The sequence below is a fragment of the Amphiura filiformis genome, chromosome 8 (genome assembly GCF_039555335.1).
Source record: "Amphiura filiformis chromosome 8, Afil_fr2py, whole genome shotgun sequence".
Taxonomy (NCBI): domain Eukaryota; kingdom Metazoa; phylum Echinodermata; class Ophiuroidea; order Amphilepidida; family Amphiuridae; genus Amphiura; species Amphiura filiformis.
In genome coordinates this window covers 32,707,245-32,726,341 of record NC_092635.1, presented here as the reverse complement: position 1 = coordinate 32,726,341, position 19,097 = coordinate 32,707,245, and the positions used below count along the sequence as shown (strand labels likewise).

General features: G+C 35.9%; 1 protein-coding gene across 1 annotated transcript in view; it reads right to left on the bottom strand.

Annotated features, from left to right (window-relative positions):
• Positions 1–14,266: 14,266 nt before the first annotated feature.
• LOC140158965 (protein unc-13 homolog B-like) overlaps positions 14,267–19,097 on the bottom strand; it is a 144,519-nt gene continuing 139,688 nt past the window's right edge. The window contains exon 5 of the mRNA XM_072182264.1: positions 14,267–14,381. The gene's annotated coding sequence lies outside the window, so the exon portion shown is untranslated. The remainder of the gene's footprint in view (positions 14,382–19,097) is intronic.

Here is a 19,097-nt window from a genome sequence, read left to right as displayed (position 1 = left end):
TGCAAAATGCAAGTTAGGGCAAAGCTCTGCATGGAGGTGTTGGATGGTTTTTATCAACAATCTTCAAGAAGCCTTAATTGTACTACTTAACAGTGGCACTGGCAACACTGTATAAAGAACAGCATAAAAGCCTGTCTGACACTTCAGTAGGAGTTACTACTCAAGTGATATAGAGAAACATGCCTTTTTAGCATGCATAATTTTCATGGCTTGGTTGGTAGTAAATTTCCAGATTAAATGCATCCCTGCCTTCATGGTAAACATTATTCTTGGTTTATAATGCACATTTATAAAACTCACCATCACAGGAAGCAAGACTAAATATTATATTTCCTAACGTAACATGTTTCCTCTGAATCACAAGCTTTTATAGCAAAATAATGCAATTTTGCTATTAAAGTGGCATTTTGTTGTTAAAAATAACAAATCTTAGATCATGTGAAGAACTTTTGTAAATTTGTCATGTTTGACTACATTAAATTTTGATCAAGGTTTTTCCAATTCCGGAACTTTCCTTAATGTAACAATGTAAATTCACTCTTCCCATTTAAGGGCTGGGGTATGAGCGTTTGGACAGTATTTATTTTGGGACATTAGAGCACATCAGACATATCGAATTGCATTCTGAATACGAAGAATGTCATTCTGATATCAAATAATTTTGATTTTTTGAAATTGCAATTTAATACAAATTTTATGGCAAATCATTAAAAATTGATGTTTTTGATATTTAACAGTACTTGAAGTAAACTTTATAAATCTGATGATTTATACTTAAAGTGTATGTAGGTGGGATGAAAACCCGACGATCAATTGAAAATTTTGACCTTTCGTATTGAAGATATGGATTTTTCCCCCAAAACACCAAAAAAATTAGGTCTTTTTGGGAAAAAATCCATATCTTCAATATGAAAGGTCAAAATTTTCAATTGACCGTCGGCTTTTCCTCCTGCTACATACACTTTAAGAATATATCATTAGATTTATATAATTTACCGAGGACTGTTATATATCAAAATTTGAAAAATATCAAATTTTTATAATTTGTCATAAAATTTGTATTATATTGTGATTTAAAAAAATGAAAATTATTTGATATCAGAAAGACATGCTTCAGTATTCAGAATGCAATTCGATAGGTCTGAGGTGCTCTCATGTCCCACAAAAAATACTGTCGAAACGCAATAAACGCTCATTTTGGATCCCTTAAGAACATTTACGAAGATTACAAAAAGACAGCAAGTCTCAAACTGAAAAGATGAATATCATTAGGATCCACAACATGCTCATCTATCAAGGCACAGTTCTTTAACCCCAATACATTGGAACATTCATTGAATGACTTTTGAAAATTTGGGTACAAAAACTCATACTCTGAAACTTGAGGTCAAATTTTGCACTATGATTGTTTAATTGAGGTTATTGAACTATGCCACTGGGATGAGGGCATTGTGGGTCATAGTATACAAATATATACTGCCATGAGAGGTTCTGGTTAAAACTATGGGCCCGAGGTGAGATCAATAGTACTATTTTCCTGAGGCGCAGCCCGAAGGAAAATAGTATTAATTGATCTCAACGAGGGACCATAGTTTTAACCAGAACTTTCGAATAAAGGCAGTATATATTTGTTTTATATACTTCATTAATATGTTCTTTGTTCATTGATTTGTTAAAAGAAAATTATTTGACGTTTTGACTCTCCGCTTCTATCCTGAGTGAACAGCACGGCTAATTTAAGCACAACCTACCCTTCAAAAATCGAATAGCCTAAAATCGGCTAACCAATTACAGCAGCAATGAAATGGCGCTATGGCAGTTTCAAGCGTGCGTGAACTGTTCCGTCGCATAGAATGCGCGCACGTGGAAGGCATGGTCAAAAGTACTATTTACGGCTTGGAGGTACTATTTACGGCTCATCCGGGACATTGAAAATACTATTTACGGCTTAGAGGTACTATTTACGGATAGGAGTACTGATGGTAGAACTATTTTTGGTCATGTGATCCACTTTTAACCAATCAATGAACAAGAATATATTAATGAAGTATATAATGTATAATATACACTGTGAACATGCGGGTGATTAGTGAACTATTCAACTTAATTTAAGAGTCTGGCAGGGGGATGTCATTTTTAAAGGATGCTTATTATTAACTAAAGGATGCACAGCGTCATCATCCCTATATCTTTGTGTCAAAAATTGCTGTGATACTACGGCGAATCCACTCGTTTTTCAAAAGCTACACCTGGCAATTTCTTGCTAGAGTCTATTCTAGGTCCAATATGATATCTTTTAAGCACAATACCATTTATTTATTATAACAATCTAATAAAACTGCAGTAGCAGTTCCTCCAGCAAGATAATGTACTTTTAATCTATTAGCAACGATTCCGTCCATCCATCCAATTCATTCATTAATTACTCATAAGATGACTTCACATGTCACCTTGACTTTTACATTATTATTTGCTCTTTAAAAGTAATTGTTTTAATAATTATGAAAACAGGGACGTGACTGACTATAATAATTATGGCATTGTATATAGTGGGAAATTTTCACCACATTTTTATTGACATTCTTTTTGCGGTTAATTTCAGAACTGTGAATTTAACCCCATGAGAACTACCTGCCGATTGGCCAAAATGAATATTGTGTCTAATTTTGAACTTATCAAGGAGGGTATTAATAAGATCATCTGCAAATGCAAGTTTGACCATAAATAGTTTAACGCCTAGTCATAATTGGCAATTGAAACGAGCATTTCAAGTTATCAACCAATCAGAAATGCTGTCAAATGACCAGTAGTGTCCAGGGGGTTAAAAGCACACAAAAATATTTTTTACTAATAAGCATTTATGTGTAAGTGTTTGTAATCACGGCAAGAAACCGCAAAACTGCTCCCGACAGTTAAAATCTCAAATCCCAAAAAATTAATACGGCAAAAATATCATGCTTTACAGAATCTTTATGTTTTCATGTTTATATAATATATCATAAATTTGGATATTGGTAAACATAATTAGACTGGTTTCTTTCAGTTTGAACTTTGAAGGGGCTTTTACTATGCAAATAAGCTAATTTACATGGTACCATTTTTAGAATTTTTTGCTATCTACTGCTGATAGCAATGACAAAATTACAGCTAACTAATTTCACATGTTGCCATTTCAATCTCTCTAAATAAGAGCAAGCAAACATGAAGATAAGCAAATTGCATAAGCAGAAGGAGAAAATACATGGCCAGTGGTGTAGCATCATAGGAGGGGTGTGAAAGGGGTGTTGGGGGATGTGAAAGGGGATGTCCCCTTAAATGAATTGTACCATACCGTCCAAATGTGATAAGGAGAAAGTTGAGTGTTGGTCGACTTTGACATTCCTATTATTGGCCATGCAATTTCCTATGACAGATTGCTGGATTAATGTATAGACAGTAGAAGAGCTGATTGATGTTAACCTAGGATGAGGTCAATGGGATGCTGCCCATGGATGTAGGCTGCTTGCTGAAATGAAATGAGCGTAAAGTCGCAAGTTGGTACTTTTGAGACGTCCTTGCTGCTGCGTTGGTGTTCTTTGTTTCACACGCACCTATTCAAGCCAAAAGTATGTCTGTATGTCCTTTGTGAATGGGCCTTTCACAAAGGACATACTACTGGCTTGTACAGGTGCGCGGCAAACAAAGAAGATAAACTCAGTAGCCAGGATGTCTTGAAACTACCAACTTGCGACTTTATGCTTATTTCATGGTGAGCAGGTCACAAATGATTAACCAGCTAGATGGTCACAAATGATTAAACAGCTAGATGGACTTCCAAGTTTTGCACAAATGGATAAATTTTACAATAAATCAGCTCATGGTTTTGTTATCAACTGTAACTTCTTACAGCTGCCAAAAGTCTATTGGAACACTGTCTACTGACATTAGAGGCATATTCAAAAGTCTCATGTGAGCCTTTATTGTGAACAGCCCATTAATCCAAAAGGTCATTTTTAGTCCAAAAAGGGTTCATTAGGGTTAAGGGCATATTAGGTTAGGATTAGGGTTAGGGAAAGGTTAGGGCAGGAGTTGGGTTAGGGTTAGGGATAGGGTTCGCTTAGGGTAAGCCTAGGGGTGTCGGGATTAGATAATGAATATGAAATTGAATATATGAAATATGAAATGGGTTATGTTTAGGGTTAGGATTAAGGTGAAGTTAAGGTTTAAGGTTAGGATTAGTGTTTCTAACTAAGTTATCAGTTTTGGTACTAATGGCTCCCTTTAAATTTGTACTTCATGCTATATGTAAGATGTTGGCCATGTTATATCAGAAATACATCAGCACATAAGTGCCTGTTCCAAAAATCTATAAATTTTGATTAATTTTAGGTTGTTGTACGGTAGTCGGACATATCAATCGCTATGTACCTTTAAAGAAGTTTTCACATGCCGACTCTACTTGGCACACACCGTCACGCACACAAATAATATCAAATTTCCTGGTGTGCATTTACAATTACATATTGTCTGCAGTGTAAAAAAAAAATCCTCGCCAAAACTTGAATTTGTTCCCCCTTGTCTGTCTCGTGCATCATACAAGTACTAAACCTTTACCTCCAAGGACTCACCTATCAAAACATTCCCCAAACAAGCTCATCCATCCGGGCAGAGTCCTTAACCCCCAGTATACTTGCATATACATATAGAATGACCTTAGGTACAAAAACTCATACCCAATAACATGAGGGCAAAGTTTGAGCAATGATTATTAAATGCGGATTATTGAACTATGCTGTGAAGATGAGAGTGTTTTGGCTCATAGCAACTATCTCATGTATAACTACTTCATCCATATACTTGCATATCACTAGGATCCACAACATGCTCATCTATCAAGGCACAGTTCTTTAACCCCAATACATTGGTACATTCATTGAATGACCTTTGAAAATTTGGGTACAAAAACTCATACTCTGCAACTTGAGTCATATTTTGCATTATGATTGTTTAATTGAGGTTATTAAACTATGCCATTGGGATGAGGCTGTTGTGGTCCATAGTATATCTACCCAGCCTATATTTTCCCTTATCATCTAACAGCACCATACTACACCTCGGCTAGTGAGAACTTGCCTGTAAAAACATTGCTTCGTTCCCATGGTATATATTTCTGCATAATAACCAATGAGATTCACTATTCTGATTGACTGCTATCTGTTTAGGCTGTGATACTGTGATATGATCCAGCGGAATAACTCTCTTGTCGGTCAAAATCGACGCTCACTTTATAAATTTTTAAATATCATGTCCATTTTACAGGTTATGGCAAAGTGAAACCTTCTCAAATGTTGCCTGGGGACCGTTCACAAAACACTTGTAAGGGGGGGGCCTGATGCAAAAAGGGGGGCTGAAAATGTTGACCCTCCTAAGGGGGGCCTGAAAAAATGATCACAAATTTTCCTGGAAAAATTGAGTTTATATGCTTTTCTATGGGGTTGACCCATAATTTTCATGTCAAAAAGGGGGGCCCGAAATTTGAGGTATGTAAAGGGGGCCCGAAAAATTTTCGCGATGAATTTTTTTTGCATCAGGCCCCCCCTTACAAGTGTTTGTGAACGGTCCCCTGTTTCCTGAGATACATTTGAGTGAAAACAACATAAGTGATTGGATCATATATATGTTGACAGAAATTTGTGGGCGATGTGTGTTTGCATACATCAACAACAGCATATTTTGTAAAGTGGGTTTCCTTTTCATGATTATAATGATTGACATTTACTTTGAAACAAAAAAAGATTTTCTAGCTATATACTTTCTAGCTATATACATATCGAATACTTAAAACTATCGTATGAGAGTGATTTCTATTAATTCTTTTTGAAATCAAGCATCTAAATTATGTCATAACTTATTTGTAAATATTCTTTTAACACTAAGGTATTGTAATCTCCTAGTGCATATATATTATTTCTTTGAAAAACACAGCTATGTTTTTAATTGTTGGAAAAAAAGTATTGTACTTCCAGACCGGTGTTATTTTGATGTCGTAAGTCAGAATTCAAATTATTAGTAAACTTAGAAGTAGTATAAATGCTAACAGTCCACCTCTATCCAGCCCTGAGGCCCTTGTTATCTTACACTGCAAATATCATATTCTTTGAAAAGATACAAACCGTGAAACAAATGGCCCCAGGGCAAATGGCAAAAAGAAGAATATTTAGCAATATAAGATGATAAGAATGAAACAAATAAACACATGGGATTCAGGATATTGGCCAGCATCCTGAAAAGACTGAGAAAAACATGAATATCTTATATTAACTATACTAAGATTTCCCCTCCAAAAATTAAGTCTATCAAATTTCATGAAATAATCTTGTTCGTAACCTTGATTAAAAAAGGTTGATATTTGAGCATGTATTCTACACTAAAATAAAATTAATAATACAAGGTATGCCTTTCACAAGTTTTTGGTTATAGTATAGTTTTGATCTTAACCTTGATGTGTTGTTATTTGAGCATCTACATGGCAAAATAATTAAACTACACGCATACCCGTTAATAAGTTGTTGGTTGTCACTATCGCGATTCTGTCCTTCACCGTTGAAAAAATCTGATGTTATTCCAGCATGTTGTTATTAAAATTATCTAGTCTAACGACTGCAAGCTACATGTTTGCCTAATAAAGGTTCAGAGTAGTATATTCCAACATACATTAAAAACTAGTTTCTTCACTACATGTACGAGAAAACAATTTATTGAACACATTTGTTTGCAGATCATTGCATGAAAACAAATCACTGCTGTCCAGATATATGATTGTTCACACCCTCTTCATATTTAAAAACAAGCAATGTGACAAATGTCAAATCCTATAAATGCAGATAATGTTATTTCCTTACCATTCTAATAATAATACCAGCACAGAATGTGAGTGCCAGGTTAACCCCCAGAGAACTACCTGCCGATCTAACATTGCCTCTGATTGGTCAATTACATGATATCTTCATTTTAATCACCAATCAGAATGGAGCTTTGCAAATAATTCACCCCAATTGTTTTGGTGCGGTGAAATTATTCAAACAATGTTGCTGATTGGTCCAATTGATAATGAAAACTTCTTTTTGACCAATAGGCAGGTAGTTCTCATGGAGTTAATGCATATTACATTGTAAAGCAGGATGATGTAACGTGCAGAATGGGCAACCAACCAGGATCTATCAAAACTTTTAAACCCATACTTCAGTCTTTTCATTAGATTCTCCATAATAAATGAAAACAAACTGAGCAATAAAAAAAATTGAAAAATAAAACCCAAAACCCCAAAGTCATGAAAGTCAGGAAACTAAAGTTTGTTCGGCTTATATAAGGCGGAAATTATTCGGCTTTTGTTACTGCGCGCATCAATCAAGGCCGTATCACGCTCGTGTAAATTCACATAAGCCATAAGCGTGTGCCAGTCACTCATTACGCAACGCACAACTAGCGTAAGCATTGCACTCAACTGCGTGCATGCCAATCTATATCAGTACACAGCTTATATAAACCGAACAAACTTTAATGCTGCCCACTATTGAGATTGAAGCATTATGATAATGATAAAAATATCAGAAGGCAGCCGTCATACGGCATATAAATATTTCATTTGATTACATCACATTGAGGGCTCAGTGTAGCACTCATTTCCATAGCTCCCCCGAGTAATATTATTCATAAGCACAATTGTATTTATACATAAAATTACCCAGGGGAGCTAATGGATATGGGTCTTTGTTGCACTGAGCCTTCGACATGTAGTGTCAAATAAGTATCAACGAGCAGCTATTATTGATATTATTTCTTCCACTACTTATTAGAATCCTGTAATTCTGTTAATGATCCATGAACCAGACATGCATCCCTGATGAACCCATGAAGTCTGATGTTTAAGTCTTAACTGCAGATTGTGATTTGTTGCACCTAAATATTATATGAACTATTTAATCTGATCAGAATAGGTAAGATGCTTGCTCAAACTAGTACCAAGTATGTATCTTTCAATTAAGTGTTCCCTGAGAAATTTGGTTGTTTTGGCATATAATGAAACATTGTTCTCTGAATGTAACTGAAGAACGAGGTAATAAGGGTATAATAATACAAAATATTGGTATTAGGTTGTTGCAATTTGTATGGAAGTATCGTATGAAAACCATTCATCTATACCAAAGAGGTTAAAGTAGGAGAATGTCAACTCTGCCATGTTTGAAAGTAACCCTGCCATGTTTCCATGTAACCCACTAAGGAGAAAAGAGTGAGCCTCCGATTGTTTTGCCATCAATCGTGCTTCATTAGTTTGATATGCACTATGCTGATAACAAATGCCATATGTACATGCATGCCTATGTAACGCACATGCTTTTAGTTACACATCATCATTATAATGTCTGACTTTTGATTTTGAAAAGTAGAGCATTTTTGGTCCCCATGCATGACATTTCAGTATGTAATGTTTCTCACAGCATCACATACCAAGTACAGAATCCCCTTGTTTAGCCTCTCTTACAGCAACTTGTTACTGTGTTGATTGTCATAATATTCAACCTTTGCTAATTAAGAGTGACTGCATAATATGATCCAATTTACTGACCCACTACTGTTTAAATCCATATTATTTGCATTTTAAAAACATTTTTTCTGCGCCAGTGGTCTGCTCAGTCTGAACCACAAGTTCATTGAAATTTATGCAAGCAGGAAATTGTAGGTACCTAGATTTAAGCAAGTCTTTGACTAAATTACCATTATTATTGTTATTATTATTATTATGGACATGACATAAGTTATATTAATCCAACTATAATCTTCTGTTGACTTATCTCTGAATGGAAAGTTCACTTTTATCAAGAACTTGCCCATTTGAGGATCCACCACACTGTGTTACCAACATCATATTTTCCATACCAAGATCGAGGACTTCTCACTTGAGAGTTCTAAGGTTCCCTATTCCTAAGCTTCACTAGTCCTAAGCTTCACTAGTCCGAAAATAAGGTCATTATTCCAAAAATAAGGTTTACTAGTCTGAAAGGGGTTGCTAGACCTGAAGTTAGGATTAGAGTTAGGGTTAGAGTTAGTTTTAGGTTACGATTCAGGTTAGTTAGCGAACCTTAGGACTAGCAGACCTTAGGACTAGCGGACCTTAGGACTAGCGGACCTTAGGACTAGTGGACATTAGGACTAGGGAACCTTAGGACAAGGGAACCTTAGGATTAGGGAACTTAAACCCCAAGATCAAACATGTCAGTCAGAATAATATTGCTTGAGAGGTTACCAATCCTTATTCAATATTATTTTAAGTGTAGCCACCAAGGCATAAGAACCTCTAAAATACCGTAAAATTCCGTCTACAAGCATATATATGCCTCTAAATGAGGTTTTTTGACACAAGAGACAAGAGGCAGACACTCTCAACAAAAACGTTATTTGGAGTTTGAACAACTATATTACTGATAAAGGCGGCTGTACAAACATGTATATTTGTAAGACCAATCTATTGCAATGTTTTTGAGAAGGGTATTGGCCTTTCATATCTTTCATTAAAAAAAAACCTCGTTTAGAGGCATATATGCTTCTAGACGGAATTCTACGGTATTTGCAGGATTGCCGAATGCATCCCCATTTCTCTCTTACAATTTTCTCCCTAAAACCGAATGAATAATATGTTTTTGGGAAAGGTCCTATTTTTAAAATGCTGATATACAAAAGGTACTTTTTAGTGTACTTGTTGAATATGTTTAAAAATATATTCATCTGAGGTGAATCCTTACAAATGTCCTACAAATATTGCAAAATTGTCTTTCCTTTAACGATGCATTTGGCTGTCCACTTACAATGTTGAGTAAATGAACTGCGAATATAGTAAAACCAACATGTTGGAATTTTCCTAGCAGGGATTTAAATAAATAAAAATAAAATACTGAAATTGACAGCATTGCACAGACAGAAGCTGTGGAATGTTCTAGTTGCTGTATTGAATTTTGTTTGTCAGTTTGTTCCATTTTGGAGTTAAGTATAATGATATTTTTTGAAAATATAGATATTGATAACAAAGGCTATACATCCTCCTCAAAATATGTAATAATGAAATCAGTATCATTACTTTGTAAGCTGTTATTTTGAGGTATTTTTCTGTCATTTATATCGTAGGATTGTATAATTAAAACCATCGCTAATATGTTTTACACCTGTCATATTACTGTCTACATTCCGTCCGCCAACAATTTGAAAAACAATCTCAAAATAACAGCATTTAATATAGAGTAGACTGATTGTGTACACACATTACATTAATCAATCATTTTGAATGCAACATGAAATAGCTGCCTTTTGAATCTAATGAATCTTTAAAAACCTCCCAATTCTTGGACAATATTGACCAGAACTTGCAGTGTATATAATCTGTATAGAGCAGATTCAACTGGCCGAATTAGCATCAAAATTGCACATTATGCCTTTTCGTAAATGTTGCCTGGTATACCGCTGTTCATTGGGTAATCATGTTACCTCATCAAGAAATATATTGTACGAACATCCTTGGCAATGCAATTCTAATCTGTCTCTTAGCTTATAGTTTAAAAAACATAGGGCAGCTACCAAATATATGCATTCGTTGTTTTTAATATTCCCACAACTGGAGCCAACAGAAGATCATACATATCCACCAGATACAAATTTTATTACATTTTAGTAATGCAAGACTGGAGCAAAAGGTTGGTTGGTTCAAAATGAAATGATAAAATCCCATCAAAAACCAGATAAAACATAACATAGGAGAAAATTAAAATTAAAATACATGATAAAAGGTTCATGCTAGGAATGATCAATTATTCAGTTACCATGGTAACACATAAAAACAGGTGTAGAATACTTGAAATTTGGTTTAAGTATCTACCTTTTTCATCTGCGCTACCACCGCCTTGTTGTATCGTAAGGCATTTTGTACATAAACAAAGGGAAAATTTCACATAATTAGCCTTTTGTTTTGAATCTCTTCGCTAGAGTAAAATACCAATTAACTCATTCGTTCATTATTTCTCATTACTTGCATTTCCCCGCAGGTAACAAAATTATTTTCAAACTCAATAACTACAATAAGAAAACGAAAATAGAAAACATAATCATAAAATGCACTGGTCATTTCAAAAAACAACTTAAAAAGCAACAAAAGGAATGCATACAAGGAAATTGCAGTGCGATATGCATGGGAAATTGCAAACGTGATCAGTAAATAACAAGAATTCAACCTTTTTTGGTAATTCCTGAAAGCATTTGCAAAAGAAACCAAGACTATGTTGTCATCATTGCTGCTAAATCATCAATATGCACACGCCCAGCCAGGCCCATAACCAGGATTTCATGGGAGGGGGGCTGGTTTTGAAAAAGTGGACTGGGGCGGATGTTGAAAAAGTGGATCTTTTTGTAAAAAAAGTGGACTTTTTTTTCTAAATTTTGACCTTTTTTGACTGAAAAGGCATAAAACCTCCACCCTCTCACCCCCTAGTTACGGGCCTGAGTCCATCATGTGCAATGACAATCTCTTCATCCACAACTGATGTACTGAGCAAAGGATTGGTGGATAATGTTGGTTAATGCAAGGTAATATGAGGTAACGGACCCAGTAGAAACACAGGGTGATGTCACATAATGTGGGGTAACCTCACTGCCAACCACCTTAAGGTGGTTTTTAGTGGACGATGCGCAGTGATGTTCACAGTAGAAACAGTACGGGTGATGATTTAGTGGGTGACACCGGAAGTCAATAAGCTTCAATATATCTGATCCAAATCTGACCTTAAGTAGCTTGATTGCCACAAAAAAGTTTTTCCATACTTATCTCCCCACTAAATACACGGGAGTGAATTACCTGCCTTTTACAGAGAAGTCACAGAATTAGAGAAGGAGAACTGTGACTCGACCGCCATCTTGTTACAGGCATGGAGCAAAATTGGGGGTATTCGGTTTTTCTCAGAATGCTGTCGAGGCGTTCTGTCATCACAATGTCATGCAAGCGCGACATCGCATACTAAGCGTAATTTGACATGCATCATAGTGAAACGCGTCGATTGCAAGACGCTAAAGATGAGATGCAGAATTATTGTTTTCGTTCGTCTCTGTGCACCGTCGGCAAGGACCCGAATACCCCCAATTTTCTCCCCATGGCTGATGGCGTGATTGTATCTGGCGGTATAGGGAGTCCCGGTTCTTCTTCTCTAACTCTGTGAGAGAAGTAGAAACCCAGCTGATGGTGACACATATTTAAAATAGGAGGGAGTAAAAAGCAAGGGGATACGAGGTGCTAAAAAACACCTTGAATGACATAGTCTCCATTTCTTTTGCAAATGCTTTCAGGAATCACTTAAATGGTATTATCCTTTGTGAGACTGCAATGCATTGTGGGTCATTTGTGATGCATTGTGGGAAAATTGCAAAAGTGGTGAAGCCTCAAAGTAATTGCTGTACCATTGAAGCACATCTTAGCAAGAACATTGTGGTGGGTAAAGCATTGCATGTAATTACACCGAATATTTATAGTAAGTGTAATTAAACTACAAAGTTCAACTAAAAATGAACTTTTAAGTCAAGTTTTCATATTCAACAATTTGGATTTCACATTAAATTGTTCTTACAGTAAGCAACCTGTACATAATCTTACCTTTTGACAAAAAGTTAATATAACAGGAAGTATGTACATGTATAGTTTATAGAATATGTCTAAGGACATTTAAGTGGAAGGTTCTAATTATCCTTGAACTTGGACGTTAGAAAATGGGTTCTAAATATGGATATTATAATTAAATATAATTAAGCAACCACACTGCTGTTCCCTTCATACAGACCAAACAATAACAATTGGATACAATTTATACATCATTATAAATGGCCCAAATAATGGACAGTGTTTTGTTATCGTAATTCATTTCCTCTGCTGATGTATAATTATGCATCCAATGGTTCTCCGTACTTTTGCTAATGTCTATCTTAACTCTATACTTGTTACCGCCATCAAGGCCAAGGACACATATTCAATCTATTAAATTGGGACGCCTGACGCACTTGAAGAACACCAATTGAAATCGGGTTCTCAATCAAATAATTTCCCTGCGGTAGTCACTAGGATCCACAACATGCTCATCTATCACGGCACAGTTCTTTAACCCCAATACATTTGCACATACATTGAATGACCTTTGAAAATTTGAGTACAAAAACTCATACTCTCCAACATGAGGTCAAATTTTGCACTATGATTGTTTAATTGAGGTTATTGAACTATGCAATTGGGATGAGGCTATTGTGGTCCATAGTGAGCGGTCATGTTGAATGATACTTGTCCAGGGAGGGAGATGTCCTTTTAGATGTAATTAATTGTGATGTTACATGACGATAAGGGAGGTTTTATTGGGTTGCCATTTGATTGCATGATCTTGTAATGTGATAGCTACTGAGTTGCTTGGATTTATGCCAGGAAGATGTTACAACATGAGGACTCAATTATGACGATTATTTTCAAGCTCACATGCCTAGGTGGACTGGCTTCAAGGATTACTTTAAGACAATTAGATGGTTTCATGGATGTGGTGCAAGAATTTAAAGACTTACTGCTGCCACCCTACCATTTAGGATCGGGTTTAGGTTTTTTGGTACGGATTGGATTTACAGTTACATTCAAGGTTGGGTTTAGTATTAGGATTAAGGCTATGACTCTTATAGGCTATGGGATGGGATTATGGTTGGGGTGGCAACCACCTTTGTGAAGTTGCTCCTTTTTGTTAACAAAAGTGGCAAAAACATTGAAAATTATGTTGTACATGTACTTGGGAGAAGACCATTGGAACAATTTTAGAATACACTTTTTTTACAAGGAAGGATATGACATCAATGCCCGCATCAAATGGCAGTTAATGAGGGATAAACTATAAATGGCTCATACAATACATCATTGCAATCAAATGACAACCTAGCTGCACTTAATCTTGTGGCCTTGTTTAGTATCATTACTATTTTGTCATACTGATGAACATAAGAAAACTACAAACTGTCCCTTTATAGAGGGTGACATTATCATTTTTTTGCAGTATAAAGGCATACTTAACATGTGCTCAATGATTTGCATATGGTAATTCACAAGTTTTATAATACAGGCAGTTTATATTCAGCTGGTATTCATCAGTATCACGGAATGACAACAATATAATTGAATTGTATTCAACAAACAACATGCTACACAAACAAGAAAGTCTCTTACCGAATGGTGGTTCAAATCTGGCATCAATAAGCACTTTGTGTCCTGTAGGGATTTTGGTTCCGTTGACTTGACGATTTTTGACCTCCACCTCTCGATCCATCGAGTACCATTCTCCGGCTCCCTCCTGATAATGAAACAGAAGCAAAAGGTTTCTTGATTAAAAGATCAAAATATGTATAACAAGCATCAAGTTCCAAGTATAATGTTGAATGAAATGATTTAGAGATCAAATCTACCGTAGGGCACTGGTCACATCTCCTGTGGCTCTGAAAAGAGCCATTAAAAAAACACCCAAAAAAACACCAATGTTTGCATACAATCTGTATTTTGAAAGCATTCTCTATTATACCAAATAAGCTGTATATTCTTCAACATTATCTGAATAAAATATACAATATAGTATCAAATATAAAATGAAGAAAATGTTAAAAGATCAAATGCTCCTATCTCCCATATAGACTCTGGTCTCACCTCTTGTAGCTCTGGAAAGAACTGTTTTTAAAAACATCTAAACAATGTTTGTAAAAATCTGTATTGTGAAAGCATTCTCCATTATACCAAGTAAGTGGTGCCATCTTCAACAATATCTATATAAAATACATAATATAGTTACAAGTATATAATAAAGGAAAATGCTAAAAGATTAAATGCTACCATCTTCCATAGGCTCTGGTCTCATATCCTGTACCTCTGAAAAGAGCTGTTTTTAGAACAATGTTTAAACAATATTTGCATAAATCTTTACAGTCAAAGTATTCACCATCGTACCAATTTAGGGGAGTCTCCTTCAACATCATCATCTTCTGGCAGATTTGGTTGAACTCCACTACTGTTGTCATGAACCAAGTTAGAGGTGTCTTCTTCAAAATTATCTACTTCCAGCAGATTTTTTTCATATGTTACATCATCATCATTATGAAATAATTTTGTTACTATTTTTTCCTTAATATTCCACAATCCTCTTGCAAATTGTTTATTAACAGCCAGTTCGTTTTCTGTACAGATCTCCTCATTTTTAGAGGCATCTTTTTCAACATCTACTTCTAGCAGATTTTGTTGTGTTCCACTGCTGTTGTCATGAACCAAGTTCGATGTGTTTTCCTCAACATCATCTACTGCCAGCAGATTTTCATTTGTTCCACTGCTGTTGTCATGAACCAAGTAAGATATATGTCCTTCAACGTCATCATCTACTTCCAACAGATTTGGATTGGTTTCACTGCCATTGTCATGAACTAAGTTAGAGGTGTCTTCTTCAACAGCATCTACTTCCAAAAGATTTTGTTGTGTTGCATCATTGTCATCACGAAAGAATTCTGTAACAATTTTTTCCTTAAAATTCAACCATCCTCTTGCAAATTGTTCATTTAAAGCCAGATTATTTTCTGTACAGGTTACATCATTGTTAGAGGTGTCTTCTTCAACATCATCTACTTCCAGCAGATTTTGATGTGTTCTACTGCTATTGTCATGAATCGAGTTTGACACATCTTCTTCAACATCATCTACATCCAACCGATTTGGATCTGTTTCACTGCTGTTGTCATGAACCGAGTTAGACGCATCTTCTTCAACATCATCTACATCCAGCAGATTTGGATCTGTTTCACTGCTGTTGTCATAATCTGAGTCCGAGGCATCTTCTTCAAAATTATCTACTTCTAACAAATTTTGTTGTGTTCCCCTGCCATTGTCATGAACCAAGTTTGAAATGTTTCCTCCAACATCATCTACTTCCAACAGATTATCATGTGTTCCACTGCTGTTGTCATGAACCAATTTAGAGATGTCTTTTTCAACATCATCAAATTCCAATAGATTTTGATCTGTTTCACTGCTGTTGTCATGAACTGAGTTAGACGCATCTTCTTCAACATCATCTATGTCCAACAGATTTGGATCTGTTTCACTGCTGTTGTCATGAACTGACTTAGATGCACCTTCTTCAACGTCATCTATGTCCAACAGATTTGGATCTGTTTCACTGCTGTTGTCATGAACTGAGTTAGACGCATCTTCTTCAACATCATCTATGTCCAACAGATTTGGATCTGTTTCACTGCTGTTGTCATGAACTGAGTTAGACGCATCTTCTTCAACATCATCTATGTCCAACAGATTTGGATCTGTTTCACTGCTGTTGTCATGAACCGAGTCAGAGGCATCTCCTTCACAATCATTTACTTCAAGCAGATTTTGTTGTGTTCCACTGCCGCTGTCATTAACTAAGTAAGATGTGTCTTCTTCAACATCATCTACTCCCAGCAGATTTTGTTGTGTTTCATCATTGTCATCACGAAAAAATTCTGTCACAATTTTTTCCTTAAAATTCAACCATCCTCTTGCAAATTGCTCATTGACAGCCAGCTTGTTTTCTGTACAAATTACATCATTTTTACAGGTATCTTCTTCAACATTGTCTACTTCTAACAGATGTTGTTGTGTTCCACTGCTGTTGTCATGAACCAAGTTAGAGATGTCTTCTTCAACATCATTTACTTCCAGAAGATTTTGATGTATTCCATTGATGTTGTTATGAACCGAGTTAGACGCATATTCTTCAACATTTTGTTGTGGTCCACTGCTGTTGTCATGAACTAAGTTAGAGGTGCTGTTTTCAACATCATTTACTTCCAACAGATTTGGATTTGTTTCACTGCTGTTGTCATGAACCACGTTAGAGGTGTCTTCTTCAACACCATCAACTTCCAACAGATTTTGTTGTGTTGCATCATTATCATCACCAAAGAATTCTGTCACAATCTTTTCCTTAAAATTCAACCATCCTCTTGCAAATTGCTCATTGACAGCCAGCTTGTTTTCTGTACAAATTACATCATTTTTACAGGTGTCTATTTCAACATCATCTACTTCCAACAGATTTTGTTGTGTTCCACTGCTGTTGTCATGAACCAAGTTAGAGGTGTCTTCTTCAACATCATTTACTTCCAGCAGATTTTGATGTATTCCATTACTGTTGTCATGAACCGAGTCAGAGGCATCTTCCTCAACATCATCTACTTCCAACAGATTGTGTTGTGTTCCACTGCTGTTGTCATGAACCAAGTTAGACGAATCTTCTTCAACATCATCTAATTCCAACAGATTTTGTTGTGTTCCACTGCCGCTGTCATGAACTAAGTTAGAGATACTTTTTTCAACATCATCTACTTCCAACAGATTTGGACTTGTTTCACTGCTGTTGTCATTAACTGAGTTAGAGATGCCTTCATCAACATCATCTAATTGCAGATTTTGTTGTGTTCCATTGCTGTTACCATGAACTAAGTTAGTGATGTCCTCCTCAACATCATCTACTTCCAGCAGATTTTGTTGTGTTGCATCGTTGTCATCACCAAAGAATCACCTTAATATTCCACCATCCTCTTGTAAATTGTTTATTCACAGCCAGCTCATTTTCTGTACAGATTACATTATTTTTAGAGGCATCCTCTTTAACATCAGCTACTTCCGGCAGATTTTGATGTGTTACACCACTACTGTCATGAACTGAATTAGAATTATCTTCCTCAACATCATCTACTTCCAAAAGATTTTGATGTGTTGTATCGTTGTCATCATCACCAAAGACTCTTGTCACTATTTGTTCCTTGATATTAAACCATCCTCTCCCAAATTGTTTATCCATAGCTTGTTTTCATCTACACATCACATCATTTTTGTGTGTTTGTTCGACAAAAGTTGATGGGTTATTGGTTACATACGTAATAGATGCAAAATCATGTTTCTATATATATCATGTCTAGCGCAATTAACCTTTGCACTGCTACAATTAGGCAATTCCAGTTGAAATCCATACGCCCCCTATGGAAGACATAACCTTACTCTTCCACGCAGGGAGTGTAGCTCTCAAATGGAGTCACTCATTTAGGTAACCCAATTTGAAATTCACACTCCCTATGTAGAAGATTAAGGCCATGTCTTCCATAGGGGGTGTATGGATTTCAATTGGAATAGCCCAATACAGCATATGGTGTATCATGGGAATATTAACTACAGTCTCATCTGGACTAAAAAAGTGAAAACTACATTGTCCTGATTTATTTTAATGCAGAGGAAAGCCCACATACAAACATAATGATGTGTTCTGCATATTTCCACATCATAATTTGCACCTGTTGCGTAGTTCGTTCAGTTACTCTAGTGTTACTTGATGATCAATGGTTTAGCCCATTTAGAACTGATCAAACTATAACTAGCACAAATCTGTGTGAAAAATATGCTTTGATAATTATTTGAACAGGCTGTTATTGTCGCTCGGACTTGATATAAAATGATGATGTCATTTAACCTTTATAAAACAAAATAATATAATGCAAAAAAAGAAAAAGATTGTCTCACAAACATACGCAAAACAGATATATATATATATGATAAGCTTTTTTGGCCAAGCTAAGTACTACATATGATTCTGTGTGTGGGGGTGGGTGGGTGTATATTTAGCACACTTTTTCTTGTTTTGGTCTGTGTGGCCATTAGACTTAACTAAAGTTGCATCATGCCGAATGAGGTATAAAAGTATGCAGAACAAATTTCTCCATCTATCGACAACTATGTTATGTAATCAGGGAGGTAAATAAAAAAGCGCAGTGATTTATAGTGCATAGGCACAACGCCTAGATGGTGATCCACAAGCCTCAGTACACTTTACAGGTTGTTGTCGCTGACCACTATGGCCCCACATCATTCCATAAACCATTTAACAACAACACAGGGACTTTGCAGCTTTAAGCGTGCACACCCTAGACATTCCACAAATGACCATCGCAACCAGGATCAGCTCCTTGAGGTTTCATACGGGTTGCATCGAGACAATTAG